The sequence below is a fragment of the Cervus elaphus genome, chromosome 29 (assembly GCF_910594005.1).
Source record: "Cervus elaphus chromosome 29, mCerEla1.1, whole genome shotgun sequence".
Classification (NCBI taxonomy): domain Eukaryota; kingdom Metazoa; phylum Chordata; class Mammalia; order Artiodactyla; family Cervidae; genus Cervus; species Cervus elaphus.
The window spans coordinates 27,785,454-27,800,729 of record NC_057843.1 but is presented as its reverse complement, the minus strand read 5'-3'; the positions used below and the strand labels follow the sequence as shown (position 1 = coordinate 27,800,729).

Sequence of the window (15,276 nt, the reverse complement as noted above, 5' to 3'; positions counted from 1 at the left end):
TATTCTTGACATTAATTTTCTGAGATATCCCAAGGAGATTTTAAATAACTTACTTAGTTGGAAAATAGAGCTGTTTATTTGGGTGCTCCGGCTGGTGTGCCAGTTAAATAATTTCTGTGTTGTTAAGTACTTCTTCCTTTATTTCTTACAGATCCAGAAATTCAGATTCCCTGGGGATGGAACCTCTTTAGCTTCAGGGTTTTATAATAATAAAATTTATTTATTTTAATGGCAACCCACTCCAGTATTCTTGCCTGGAAAATTCTATGGACTGAGGAGCCTGGTTTGTTACAGTACATGGGGTCACAAAGAGCTGAACATGTCTGAACAACTAACACTTTCACACTTTATTTATTTATTTTTAATTGAAGGATAATTGCTTTACAATATTGTTTTGATTTCAGGTTTTGAAAGGATTTGAGTTGTTAGCTCCCCCATGGAAGAGTTTAAAACTTTTAGTGCTCTTTCTACATGTAAAAGATAGTATTTTGTCCTGATTGTCACATCTCCTGGAGTTCTCTCTGTGATTTCAAAAATTCATAAAGTGAATTTTTTGAGTGTCTGTATATGCTGGCAGTGCTCAGCGCCTCCCTTTGGTGATCTCAGTTTTCTGATTTACAGAGACTGTATTCTGAAGCAAACAGTTGATTTTGCTGAAACTAGTGATAAACTAAAGAGACCAAAACATTGTTTTTCTCTCTAGTTACTCTGCTCTTACAGACTATTCCATTGAGTTAATGTTGGACACAGGTGGTTCCTTTTAAACCTGGATCAATATGTTCTAGAAGTTGTGCTATTAACATCTGCAATCTGTATAACAGGATGCTTAAAGTAAAGGCTATTTCTTTAAAATGGGGAAGGAATAGTTTTGGAGGCTGGGCACCATTTTTTCTTAACTCTGATGAACATCAGAAGGGGTCTTCGAGACTGGGAATGAGCCCGCTGAGCTGAAAGGCAGGCTGTCGGCGCAAGGCAGAGGAAGGAAGGACATAGCTTATGTGCTTCTTTGTCCTCTTCTTGATCTACACTCCCTCCCAAAGTGATTTTGTCCTATCCCAATGGCTTGCTGCATTTTTCAGAGCTTGTTCAGGGAGATAGAAACCACTCTAGGGAATTCCCTGGAGGCTCAGTGGTTAGGACTCTCTGCTTCCAGTGCAGCAGGTCTTGGGTTGGAGTCTAAGTTGGGGAACAAAGATCCTGTATGCCTTGCAGAGTGGTCAAAAAAAAAAGAAAAGCATTATAAACAGTAATGACTTGAATTCAGAGAATTAGAGGCAAGCAAAACCGTTGGAAGGGCTGTGGAGCTAAGGTCAGGGAAACTCCCAGTGATGATTTCAGCTGCTGGCAGCGCTGGAGTGGGTCATTCTGGAAAGTTTCCTCAGAAGTCACTGTGAACTTCAAGTCTCCAGGAGCAGGTGATTCTCCAGAGCTTGCTGGAAACCCCCGCCATATATGCTGATGTGTCTGCCTGGAAATCTTTCTGGAAAACTCTGGCTTCCAAACTTTGTGCAAGGGCCTCTGAGAGGAGACCCTAAGCCACAACCACAGAGGGGAAGACTTCTAAGAAATGTGTTTCTGGCTCTCCCATGCCCTGTGATACAGAGGAGAGTGTAGCAGGAGGTGGTGCTGATGCTGAGTTATCAGCTGACAACCAAGGACATTGCCTGTATCCATTTTAAAGACCATTATTTTCAGTCCATACCATGTGAAAAACAGTTACTATATGAGAATGTGCAAGTCTGAGGCTCCATGATGATCACAAATGTGAATGAATTTGGTAGCCTTTATCCTCTTAAAAGTTGTTCTTTTAGCAAAAAAGTAGGGAAATAAAAAAGAAGAAATTAGAGAACCAATGATAGCCTCACTTTGATCTTTGTCTCTGTCCCCAAAGCAAACAACCTCACTAACCAGCGACAGTAATTTTTAAAACTATCATATGAATCATTACAATTGGGGCTTTCCTGGTGTCTCAGTTGGTAAAGAATCTGCCTGCCAATACAGGAGACCTAGGTTAGATCCCTGGGTTGGGAAGATTCCCTGGAGAAGGAAATGGCAACCCACTCCAGTATTCTTGCCTGGATAATCCCACAGACAGAGGAGCCTAGTGGGCTACAGTCCAAAGGCTCGCAAAAGAGTTGGACATGGCTTAGTGACTAAACCCCCACCTCCCTGAATCTTTACTAAATCTGAATGAATTTCAAATATTGGCTAAGAGTTTATCTATTCTACCATAAAGAGAAGCTCCTAAATCAACAGTTCTCAAGTGTTTGATACAGTGAAGTATTTCTGGAGTATTAACACAATGAAGAAAAACACCTTTTCTTTTACAAGTAAAAGAGGATGATCAGGAAAATAGAAATAATTCTTGTAAAGTAGAAAATCTTCTCCTAGCTCTTCCCCTCCAGCTGTTTCTTTTTTTTAAATCCCTGTTTCATCATGTGCTTTTTCTCTAATTCCTCTTTCTCTCCTCACACCAGTTGTACCATTAGCTCTTCCTTCTCTTTGTTTTTCCAAGGAGACTTGGTCATGGCCAGGATGGTCATCCCCCACCTCAGGAACACTGACTGTGCTAATATAAATCATTTGTGGAGAACATACGATAGCCGACAGCCCAGGCCAGCAGGTCTTGGAATGTGTTCTCCTGCCAAAGCCCCTCCTCCCTCCCACAGACATTTTCATCACTGGATTTCAAAGACAGATAATGCATGAGAAGAAGTAACAGCCGTTTTTCTTCCCCCAGCATACCTTCCTCCCACCAAAACTCACCCTGATACCCAATGGGAAAGAAATGAGACAATTAGATTTTTTTTTTTCCTTAGAAAATTTGCAAGACGAAGCCCCAGAGACAGAGCATGCCAGATGTTGTGGAGAGCATGGCTGCTGGGTCCCTTCGGCCACACATGCTGAAGTCATGAAGTCAGGAAACCTGACTCAGTAGTCGCTGTTCCAGTGTGGGGGCTGACAAAGCACCGCATGGTCTGGGACGGCTGGAAACCGAGCCCATCCCCGGAGCCCAGTCCTCTTCTGAGTGTGTTCTTGGGCTGGGGTCAGCGCGAGGGAGCCTGCAGACTTCGGACTACTTCAGCACTTTCTGGGAAACCGTGAAAGGTCAGGATAAACTGGGGGCTTGGTGTCCCTGCAGTTGCAAGGGGAGTCCCGTCCACACTGTTGATGGATGCTGAGTGCCTGGAGTCTAACCGTGGGTCCTGGTACAGGGTCTTGGATGCATACTCCCACAACGAATGAGATGAGATGTCCAATAGGTTTAAATGAGAGAAAGTAAGAAAGCACATGCTTCCATGTTTTTCTATTCCAGGTTTGCCTTTATTAAAATTACAGTGAGACAGTCCTACAAAAAATGAACACAAACACAAGAGTGAACCAACTCTTAAAATGCAGACTCTAGGCTCAACCTGCTCCTCCTTGAGCCCAGATGCAATCAACTCCCCCTCTGCCATATGCTGTTGTTCCAGGTCGAGGTGGCATATTTATACCAGACTTCTGTGGATTCAGAAGACTTCAGTGCTATGCTCATTTGCTCCAGACTTGACACAGCCTGGCAAAGCAAATAAGATCCTCCTTTTTGGCCCTGCTGATCAGCTCTGGGAACAGCCCCAGCTGCCTCTGATTCCCTGGAGACCAGAGCATCCTCCTGGGCTCACACCTAGAAACGTTCCCCAGATACGGAGTTGTACGATCAACATGGACCCACGCTCTGGTTCTTAAATTAGTTCAGAACATTCACCAGGGAGACTTTGGGGCTGCCAGCCCCAAAGATTTGAGTGGACTGCTACAGACCAGGGCATCTTTCCTAAGTTCCCAGGTGGGTCTGATGGACTTGCTGAGCATCGGTGACCTGTCTGGGACAGCTGCATTAGAAACTTTTTCTTACAGTGATGCCTCCAAGTGCCTCCCTAGTCCCCCCACCCTCCCCCAACCAGACAGGTGCAGACATTTGCTGTTGCTATTCATCAGAGCATTTTACAACTAGCTTTCTGCAGAACAATAAAAAACAAAAGAGTTCAACTTAAACATAGCCAAATGACTTTTCACAGAGCAGTAAAGTGATTTCCTCCCCGGCTCTGCTGTGAAGCAGATCTGAGCAGCTCTGTCCATGCCGGACATTTTTGCAAGTTGACCCTGGGCCCACTTCAGAATCACCCTACAAGGGACCTGGACTGCCGGGTCCAAGGTCCATCACTGTGGTTAATTCCAGGCCTGCATCCCCAGGGGTGGGTGGGAGCTGGCTGAGGCCTCAGACCAGCTGGGTAAAAGAGCCCCATGCCCACGCTGCCTGGTGGCCTTCAGAGCGCTGCAAGGTGGGTGGTCTGCGAGCTGGCAGAGCTCAAGGCTGCAGGAGTTCACAGCCCCCTCTGGGGGACATGACGAATGGCCGCGCTGACAAATCCTGGTCTGCTTTCCATCTCGGAGCTGTGCACGGTTTCGCTTTCAAAGCAGGAAAACAAACCACGGGAAGCAGACACAACACTCACAGGCCACAAATGATACAGCCATTTTCTCCTCTCAAGTCAGGGACCTGCAAAAGGGAAAGAAAAACTGCTCTGTTAGAATTCCTTGATGAAGAGTGGATACAGAAATCTCCCCCAGGGCTTGGCCTGAAACCGCCCCCGCACCCTCCCTCGTCACCCCTCCTTCTGACCAGCTTGAGATTCAGTCCTCTCTGGTGCTCAGACCCATCTGATACTGGTCTTTTCCAGGGCTTCCCAGTTTGCACCAGCCCTGATGATCCCCAGGCCACTGAGGAAGGGCCACACAGTACACCAACCAGTCCATGTCTGCCGGATATGCTTCTAGAGTGCCACTAAAACCTCTTCTGAAGAAAAGACTCTGCAGGTAAAGGACGTTCACAATATCCTAATCTACTCTGACCTCACCTCCATTTTAAGGATGAGTCCAGTGAAGAAAGGAGGAGAAAAGAACAGTGTCACGAGAAGTGGGTTGATTTCTGTGACCCGCTTCTCTCTGATGTTGCCTTGTCCCCATTCCCCTCTTTCACCCTCTGTTCCTTCCTTTAGGATGTGCGTGGTAATTTAAGGTTGAATTATCAAGAACCAGAAAGAACCACTAGAGAACTTTGTCTCTGTAGATTGTGAATGAAAACCATGTTAGCTAGCCAATGTAATGAGTGATTCCCCTGCTTCAGCCTCTCCCAGTTGGCAGACGGATCTCTGGGATGCCTGGGTCCTGTGTGCCACACGAGATCATGTCATGAAGCCTGTCTTCTCTGTGTTCTCACAGCAACATAGGAAATGTAGCAGACAATTGGGGTGGTCCCCTCCCCTGGCTGCATGTATATAAAGTGGCTTTGTCCCTAGCCATAGCTAGCTAAGACAATCTGGACCAGTGAATTCCTTCTCTTCATTGTGTAGTGGTTAGCAGCAGGGATATGCTCATGCAAGAGGTGCTATAAAAATTAGGGCCATAAGTGTTGTGGGTAGACAGGACACTATGAGCAAAGTTGCTGCTGCTGCTGCTGCTAAGTCGCTTCAGTCGTGTCTGACTCTGTGCGACCCCATAGACGGCAGCCCACCAGGCTCCTCCATTCCTGGGATTCTCCAGGCAAGAAGTAGGGAGGATCAAATGAATAGAGTTCAGAGTAGGCTGTAGGGAGCACTGGGAAAGAAGGGTAAAGCCCCTGTTATATCAGGTTAAAGTACTTGGAATACTCTCTTAGGCAATTGGCAGACATTAGAAGGTACGTTAAATAAGGAAGTGAAATGATCAAATCTAAGTATAACAAAGTTAACTCTAGTGGCTCAGTGGAACATGGATAGGGAGTGAAGAGGTGGTTAGGAAAATCTATCTTAAATGGTTTATTTGTTCAGTTGTTCAGGAAAAAAGCCTATAGTGCTCACTGGGTGTCAAAGGAGAGTAGATAAGAGCTTTAACTGTGGTAATCCCTGTGAAAAAAAAGGAGAAAGGGATTCACAACCCAGGTCCAACAAGGCTTGACAACTGATTTGCTGTGGACATGAGGGAGGAGCGGGACTCAAGGGTAACCGAGGCCACAAAGGGACTGTGCATGCACGCGTGCTAAGTTGCTTCAGTCGTGTCCGACTCTTTGTGACCCTATGGACTATAGCCCATCAGGCTCCTCTGTCCATAGAATTGTCCAGGCAAGAATACTGGAGTGGGTAGCCATGCCCTCATCCAGGCAATCTTCCCAACTCAGGGACTGAACCCACATCGCTTATGTCTCCTACATTGGCAGGTGGATTCTTTACCACTAGTGGGAAGCCCACAAAGGGACTGACAGGCCATTATTCTGAAAGGGACATGTAGGAGGAGGGGCTCTTTGGGATGGAGTTGGGGGAGTGATCAGGATATATATCGAAATCTGCTTCCTCCTTGACTGATGAGGCTATCCTAACATTAGAGAACTATCCAGAGGTCTGCAATCAACCCACGCCACCTACAAAACTAATGTGAAAACAAAGGAGTATATTTCATGATGATATGAAACAATCAAAATGTGCTAACAGGGAGGTCACGAAGGAAATGAATTATTAGGAAAGAGTGTGAGCCCAATACTAATATGAAAGCCCTTTTCAGGAGCAGAGGGCCTCTTAGAGATTCGTAGCAGGGCTAGGATACAGTCACCTTCAATGAGTGTGGGCTTCTTTGGAGAACTGAGATAAACATTTGGGCCCATGGCTGGACTTCTTTGGAGGAAGGATCTCAGGGGATGAGTAGAGCAGAAAATTTTATCTTCTGCCAGTTTTCTCTCCTTCTTGCGGGATCCCGGTGTTCTAGAACATTCCTCAGATGTGGTCTCCCACCACCTTCTTCTGAAATTCACACTTGGCTCTCTCTCTCTCTCTTTAATGCATACCACATGCACCTGTGTTTTGAAATATGGATAACTCTGACTTACTAGGGTATTTTTTCTGTTATCACCTGCTTCCCTGTAGAAATGTTAGAAAGATGGAGTGGGGGAAATCATAGAAAAAGCCTGGCTTTGGTGCCAGAAAAACCTGTTGTCAGATTCTACCTGATGTGACCTTGAGCAAGACACTGAGCTTCTCTGGGCCTCAGTTTCTTTAAAACTTCATTAGACTATTTCAGTAGTTGGGGTGATGTCTAAAAAATATTCAGTACTTAGTAAGCCTTTGGTAACTATGAGAATGACTGTGACTCTACACTCTTGTTTCACTGTTCAATATCGTAAATGGTCCCAGCTTATCTGCCAACAGGTAAAATTCTCTAGAAACAAAACTTTAGCAAATATCAGTGTGGAATTTATTCATGTTTTATTTAATTACTTAGGGCATTTAATGAAAGAATGAATTATTAAGTGAGAACATTGATTGTTCCCTGTGTATGGCAAGAAGATCTCCTGCGTGTGCTTAAAATAACTCCATAAAATGTAGATCAAGCCGTAGTAAATTAAAGGAAGGGAGAAATGGCACGAAGATGAAAAACAAAATTGAGCCTGCAAGTTTGCACAAAATGGTAGCCACACCCCAATGATCCCACATCCCTCCCACTCAGAATTCTGGCTCTCTGGAGTGCTGGTGGGTGCTGGGTTCATGAGCCAGAGTGAGACAAGCTCTCTCTGTGTCTGTGTTCCTCCAGACCCTCTACCCTTCTTCACCCTACTCCGGGCCCTGGAAGCCTTGCTGTCTGGATTTTCATTGGGTCTGTCCAATGGGAAACCCTTGTAGGATGTGGGAATGAGGGAGAAGAGAGATCTGAGGTATTTATCGCCCTGATTCTCTCTACTGAGTCTCTCTCTGACATTTTCTGGGTTCTAGAAGTTGAGTTTCAGGTTCCCTCTCCCTCCCTCTATGGGCCTAGAGGTGGTGACAGCTCCCGTGTCTTTAGACCCAGGGGACTGGACCATCTCTCATGTGGTATACTCTGCCTACACTTTGCAAATAGTCCTTTCATTAAACCTTTCTAGAATTCTTTGGATTTGAGTGTGCCATCTGTTTCTTGCTGGGCAGTTAGCAGTTGATACCAGCCAAGTCACACTGATACAGAAGGCTGAGAAGACTGGAGGAAAGGAAGCAAAATGAGAAAACAGAAAATTAGAAAGAAGGGAGGCTATGACAGCCATGGAAAGTATCACTAGAGGACAGAGGGATAGAGAAGGCAGGAAATAAACTAGGATCACACTAATGGAGCAGAAAAGTGGTGTGTGGGGCAAAGACATGCAACACCAGCCTAGAGTCTGGGACTACCCCTCACACTTGGCCTCACCAGCCCTTGAGAACCTCTCGGGTGTCCAAGTAAAGCCAGTCAGAGTGGTCCACACATGGGCTGGAGTGCTTAGTGCAAGAGTAAATTGAGTCACACATAAGGCAGTAACCTCTGAGTTACTTCACTGTGTGAAGACATAGTCTAGTAGCTGATAGTTAAAATGTATGTAATCTAGCATCTTGAGATAAATCTGCATTATATTCCATACATTCCAAAAGGGAAAACCATATTTATTGAGGGTCTAGTTCTTGCCAAAGCAGGTTTTTTGTAGTCCTCATAGCAGCTGAAAGGAGAATAGTGTTACCCTCATTTCATAGGTGAGGAAGTACCTTCAGTGAAGCCAACTAACTGGCCTGAGCTACATAGCTTGTATGTTTCAGATGTGGGAGCTGACCAGTCTTTCTGGTTTCATTGAGGAATTACGCTCTCTCAAAAACAATGAATCCTTATCCAGAGGGATCCGTGAACCTTCTCAAATCCATGAACGTTTGAGGCACGACTAAACATTGCTCTGGTTTGCTTTCAGTTTCCAGAGGCAATGTCTTGATTCATTTTCCTTTCTAATGTTCCTCTCCTTGTGAGAAATAGACTTGCGTGTGTTAGCCAGAGATGGTGTGTGAACTGGGACTGGGGAGTGGTAATGGTGTGGTGGCTCAGATGGTTCAGAATCTGCTTGCAATGCGGCAGACCCAGGTTCGACCCCTGGGTTGGGACGATGCCCTGGAGAAGGGAATGGCTACCCACTCCAGTGTTCTTACGTGGAGAACTCCTTGGACAGAGGAGTCTGGCATGCTACAAGTCCATGGGGTCACAAAGAGCTGGACATGACTAGGTGACTGACACACTCCTACTGCTATAATGGTATGATGTGCTGTGTTCACGTTACATTTCCAGGAAAACCGAGGCTGCTCGGTGAATTCCCAACACCACGTACTAGGGCAGGGTGACTCACGTTGTAACTGTGACAGGAGATTGTCACTAAGGGTATAATGATACCCCCTTGTGGAAGGTTTGTTTTGTTTTTTAATAATTTTTCTTAAAACAGGAAAGAGCTAATCAATATAAAATCTAGTTGATTCCACAACTGTGTAGTGAGTGACTGTTACATGTAGGACCCTGGGTTTGGAAGCTCCACCTCTTTAAGGCTTATTTAAACGTCAATTTTTACTAGAATTAATCAAACAAAGCACTACCAGGATCTTGGCCACCCTGCTTCCTTGGTGGCTCAGATGGTAAAGAATTTGTCGGTAGGGCAGGAGACCCAGGTTTGATCCCTGGGTCGGGACGATTCCCTTCCTGGAAAAGGAAATGGCAACCCACTCCAGTATTCTTGCCTGGAAAATCCCATGGATGGAGGAGCCTGGCAGGCTGTATGTAGTCTGTGCGGTCCAAAGAGTCAAACACAACTGAGCGATTAACACTTTCAACTTTTACCTTTCAGAGGGGTTAACACCCAAATGCCTCTTAGGGGCAGCTGCATGTGCCCGTGGGACTGTAGCCTGTCCTCCTAAGTTTATTCTTTCTGTTTCCTTTTCAGAGCAAAGAGGAAAAGAGGCACAGGAATTCCCAGGCAAGAAATACAGATAGTAAAAGCTGTTGCACGGAGCTCCTGGAAGGCTGGTGAGCAGGTGGGTAAGGATGTCAGGGTGAAGATATGGCGGGTGAAAGAGACTAAGGTTAAAGTAACCATGATTGCGTTTGAAGCCACATCAGCTCTTCCTGATTTCCTGTTGCAGACAGGAATTTTTAAAACATTTTAAAAGACATAAAGACATTTTAAAAGACATTAAAAAACATAAAAAGACAAGAAATTTTTAAACATATCTGATGTCCTTTTCATAAGAAAAATACCATAGGATTCCCTAGTGACTTCTATGACAGATTCTAAAAAGCATACAGTGGAGGCAACGTTTGCATGAGGTGCATGAAGAGGTTAATGAAAGAGAGTATCGGAATCCTATTAAATATGCCCCAGATACTCATATTCATGGATTTCTGATGCGAGTCTCCGGCCTGCACTGGTTTGGCATTGGGAGTGCATCAATAAGAAAGACATTGCACAACTGATACATTTAATAAATGTGATGATGAAGGAAAAGACTTGAATAGATCCTCTTCTGCAGGCAGTTAGGAAACTCAGAGCAGACACAAGACAAGTTAGTATGTCTTGGCCAAAAAGGAAGATGGAAAGAGAGAATGATTATAAAAACACCTACCCATCCTTTCAGTGGCCATTACTTAGCTATGGAAAAGGCAACTTACAACAAACCAGAGACTCTAAGAACCAACGCTGTAGCGAGATAGCTCTTGGGTCAGAAAAAATCCTCACTAATCCCTCCTTTGCAAAACATCAACAAGTACGTCTAATACTAGCAAAAGCTGAGCTTTCAATAAATCAGAAAACAATGGAGGCATTGTCTGAACTCGCCAAATAGTTCTCTGCTCCCACCACACAGAACACTCCAGGCTGTGTGCAGCCAAAACTCAGCCCAATCTTATCGAACTAAATTGATTTATGAGAGGAAAAACCTAAAAAGGGAAGCAGAGAAATAATGATATTAATTCTAATAATGCATTGACTAGTGCGCGTATAAATCATTCTCCCCACTCAGATTGGTTTCATACAAATAAGAACTCTATGCATAAACTCGTCTCCAGCCGCCCAGGCAGCCACCCAGAGCCTGCTCTTGCAGATAGAGCTCAAGAAAAAGGGTGGGGGGTCTGCTGGAAGTTCACAGAAGTCTTGCCTGAGAAAAGCCTGTGGGATCAGCCCCAGAGGTACGATGTAATTGGCCACACACACAAATGTTGCCGCATCCGAACATTTTTGGCAACTCATGAAAGCCTCGTTCCTAGAGGCCACTTGAGTGTCCAAATAAAAGGGGATTTTTGTTAGTGAAAACTGGAAAGAATAACCCATCCTAGGATCAGGCTAATAGGGCCTGGCCTGTTAAAATGTAACACTGGGCCGGCCAGAGTTTGAAGTGTTGCTGGCAAGGATTTGGAGCAGCCGTGAGGAGAGCCAAGCCTCTCTCACAAGGAAAACTCTGCTGGTGAGGGGAGCTTTCCACAGCCCAAAGAGCCTGTATGGCCCACCTTGAGAGGAGAGCTTCTTCTGGGACAGGGATCTTCCCATACCGGGCTGAAGGGGGAGAGCTTGGGGTTGCTTCTGTCTCCCTCAGCACCTCGGGCTCCACTCCCCAGTCCCCTACTCCACCCACCAGGCTGTGCTTCGAGGCAAGTGAGACTTAGTGGCTGACCTCTGGGGCCGCTTTCGCACATGGCCTGGGAACAGCAATTGCTCTCCGTGTGTCTGCAGGGTGTTGACAGCCCTGGGCCGAGGGAGCTGGGGGAGGGAAGCAGAAACAGTGATGCTGTAGAAATCAGGCCACAGAGGCCTTCTCTTATCACCAAAGGGCCCCCAGCTGAAGAAAGTTCTACTGCTGCCTGCTTCACAAAGGAAATGCCTTCTCCTACTGCAGGCCAATCTTGGCCTGTTTGAGTAGCAGAGGCCCCTAGGTTCTGCATCTAGTATTGCCAGATAAAATACAGGATGCCTGCTTAAATTTGAACTTCAGATGAACAATGAATGGTAAATATAAGTGTGTCTCAGGTGTTGTATGAGAAAATACTATTTTCATTTGTTGTGTTAGGTGGAATTCTTAGACACCACCAATGACCCTGACTCTTGATTAATCTTCTCCTCTGAAGTGTGGGTAACACCGGTAACTAAATAAACCATCACTGCTGTGATTGTCTTACATTACATAACAAAAGGGATTTTATGTTTGCAATATGCTATTAAGGTAACTAATAAGTCATGTTTGAGTTAATCAAAATGGATTAACTGTTCCTATCCATATGAACCCTTTATATCTGGATCTAGAGGCCAGAGACAGACAGTGTCCAAGATTCAAAGCAGTAGAGAATTCTCTGCTGGCCTTGAAGGACAACACTCTTGTGTTGCAGGGAAGCCTCACAGCCAGGCACAATAGCCAGCCTCTAGAACCTGAAAACCGGAGAAAGCAATGGCACCCCATTCCAGTACTCTTGCCTGGAAAATCCCATGGACGGAGGAGCCTCGTAGGCTGCAGTCCATGAAGTCGCTAAGAGTCAGACACGACTGAGTGACTTCACTTTCACTTTTCACTTTCATGCATTGGAGAAGGAAATGGCAACCCACTCCGGTATTCTTGCCTGGAGAATCCAAGGGACAGAGGAGCCTGGTGGGCTGCCGTCTATGGGGTTGCACAGAGTCGGACACGACTGAAGTAACTTAGCAGAAGCAGCAGAACCTGAAAACAGCCCCCAGTTAACAGTCAACAAGAAAACAGGGACCCCAGTCCTTTACCGCCATGAACTGGATTCTGATACCCTGAAAGAGCTTGAAGGAGGATCCCGGGCCTCAGGAGAGATAGCAACCTGGCTGGCCCTGATTGCCCTGGGAGACCCTGAGCAGAAACCCATCCATGTTATGCCAGACTCTGGACCCCTGCAAACTGAAGGAGGAAAATCCTTTTGTTTTCAGCAGCTAAGTTTGTGATAATATGTTAGGCAGTAATAGCAAATAAATATTTTTGCTGTATCTTAGAGCTCTATCTGTATCCTATGGTCTCTAAGGCATACTTGTAGAGGTTCCTGGTGTAGACAATAAGAATAGAAGATGTATGAAGGGGCAAGGCAGACCTGGATAAACTGGGCATCCACTTGTTAGCAACCTCAGTAGAAGAAGAGCAAAAGCAGGAAGACAAACCATAGTATTGTCTGCTCTGGTGCTCATGTCCTAGCAGGCAGGGGTGGTCTGGCCTCCTGGACCTCACAGCCCCCAAGTCTCAGTTTAGACCTGTAAACACACACACACACACACACACACACACACAGACACACATATGCACCCTTATATATACCTTGTCTCCCAGGGAGGAATGTGGGAATGTGCAAGACAATCTGTCCCTTGTCTCAGAGACAGATACAGTTAATACATCTGCGTATAAAAGTGTGGTGTCAGCCAGAGCCCATTACTGATCCAAAGCTATAGAAACACATGTGTTCTGTGTAAGGATAAAGTGTGTGTGTGTTGGAGGGTGGGTGTGAATATAAACAAAGAAAGCAAGGGCTGTTCTAGTCTAGAACTTCCTTGGGCATCAGTTCAGCTTCCATTCAGATCATGTAAACAAGTCTTCAGAGACTAAAAGAAACTTGGATATCATTTTTAAAAGGCTCAGAGGCTTGGTTTTGTGTTTCATTTATCCAAATGTTCTTTTGCTTATGGATTCCCCTAAATTTTCTTTCCAACCTCTTCTCAGCCCCTCTGGCCTCACACTACCCTTGAAAGTGGCCAGGAGGAAACTCTTAGGTGTCAGCCAGTCGGCATGGAGAGTTTCTCTTTCATCCCCTGAGTGTCTGGAGATGTGAGTTTAATGAGAGTCATCGACCTTTGAATTATACAAATGGACCTCTTTAGCAATCACTTCCCTCCCCAGTCCATACCCACCCTCAGCTTTTAATCTTCTCAATTATATTTCCTTTTCATTGATTACTACTTTGCTAACTTTCAGATTGAGCAGGCAGTAAAACCTTAGCCACACAGGTAATGCAATTGCTTTTTGAGCCTGACGCCTACATCTCACCTCCTGAGGGGGCTTTCAGGCCCCCCTCCCACCCTACTGGATCTTGGCAAGTCCATCAACCTTCAATTGATTTTGCAAAATGGCCCCTTCCAACCAAAGACCTGTGCAATCCTAGTTAGGAAGACAGAATTACCATTTTGAGCTTTGGTAGCAAAGATTGGTGAGGCGGGGGTGAGGGGGGTGGGGAGGAGGGGGCGTGTTGCATGCTGCTGTAGGGAGTATGGGAAGGGGCCTCACAGAGGCTGGCTGTTCCCAGCTCTGCCAGGGAGTAGCAGGTGATAGGTTTGGGAGCGGGGAGTTCCGGGTTCTGTTCCCACCTCTGCTCTGACTTTCTGAGCGACCTTCGTTGAACTGCTTAAGTTTCTGTGCTTTCCTCTCTGTGCCATCTGGAAGGGGGAGACAATGACACTTGTTTGTGAAAATGCTTTGAGGGATCCTGGCATAAAAGATCCAATGTAAAAGCAAGTGATGGGCAATGCTTCCCATAAAGAGCCCCTTGTGTGCATCTGCAAGAGGCCCCACTTGAGGGCAAAGAAGAAAACTGGAGAAATTTCCTTGATATCAAGGCCAGGCAGAGGACGGACGTTCCTTGGGACAAGTTAGAAATCCCTGCTGTAGCTGGGGGCTCCAGAGCTATAGCTGGAATATGAGCTCGGCGAGGTGCATGCTGGGACCTGGCCAGCAGAACAAACAGATCTGAGGTCTCTGCACCAAGCAGGACCCTGTACCGTATCAGGATTAGCCAGGGGACCTGACCAACAGCAAGGGACGGGGCGGTGGCTGGGTGGGGGGCGGCCCTGCCTCCCATGATTTACAGGCACTGATGCAGGGACCCGGCGGGGGAGGGGGGAGTCAGAGAACTTTGGGGACATTTTCAAAACTGGAGGTCGTTCAGAGGAAATTACTCAATAAAAACCAGGTTTCTCTAACTGAATAGATCAATTTACAGCTCATAAGGTGGAAAAAGTCTGAGACTTCAAGATTCTGGTTGGGCGGGTCTCCTAAGGTTTCCTCCCTTGGCAGAGCGGCTGTGGCTTTGGCTCTCTCAGGCCAGGCACCCCTTCTGTAGCTTTCAGGGCCAGCACTTTTTCTCTCATCTTGTTTCTCTCTTTCTCTGCTACTTAAATTTTTCTGGTTAAGATTCCTCCTCCCTCTTACAAGCCTCCAACTTTCACCTCCCTACAGTCCTATTAGAGAAGCCCCTATTGTTTTTGTTTTCCTGATGATACAGTTCTTTTTTCGTGGTTCGCCCCTCTTAGCTGCCTCCCCCTCCCTGTGGGTAGTCTCAGAGCCTCTCTTCCCTCTGTTTTCCCTTCAGGTCCCTAAAGCTTCTGCCTTTCTCCTCCAGCTGCCCATGGTCTGTTTTTCTGTGCACCTCTCAACCTCTCTATTTCTCCCTCTCTGCCTTTTATCTTCCTAGCCC

At 46.0% G+C, this 15,276-nt stretch overlaps 1 long non-coding RNA gene across 2 annotated transcripts in view; it reads left to right on the top strand.

Annotated features, from left to right (window-relative positions):
- LOC122686236 overlaps window positions 1-15,276 on the top strand; it is a 184,211-nt gene that overhangs the window by 42,447 nt on the left and 126,488 nt on the right. Inside the window, exons 1-3 of one of the 2 annotated variants that reach the window (XR_006338666.1) lie at window positions 2,853-3,108; window positions 4,719-4,854; window positions 9,761-9,851. This is a non-coding gene — a long non-coding RNA (uncharacterized LOC122686236). Of the gene's footprint in view, window positions 1-2,852; window positions 3,109-4,718; window positions 4,855-9,760; window positions 9,852-15,276 lie in introns of those variants that run through there. The other variant, XR_006338665.1, reaches the window with a different exon arrangement.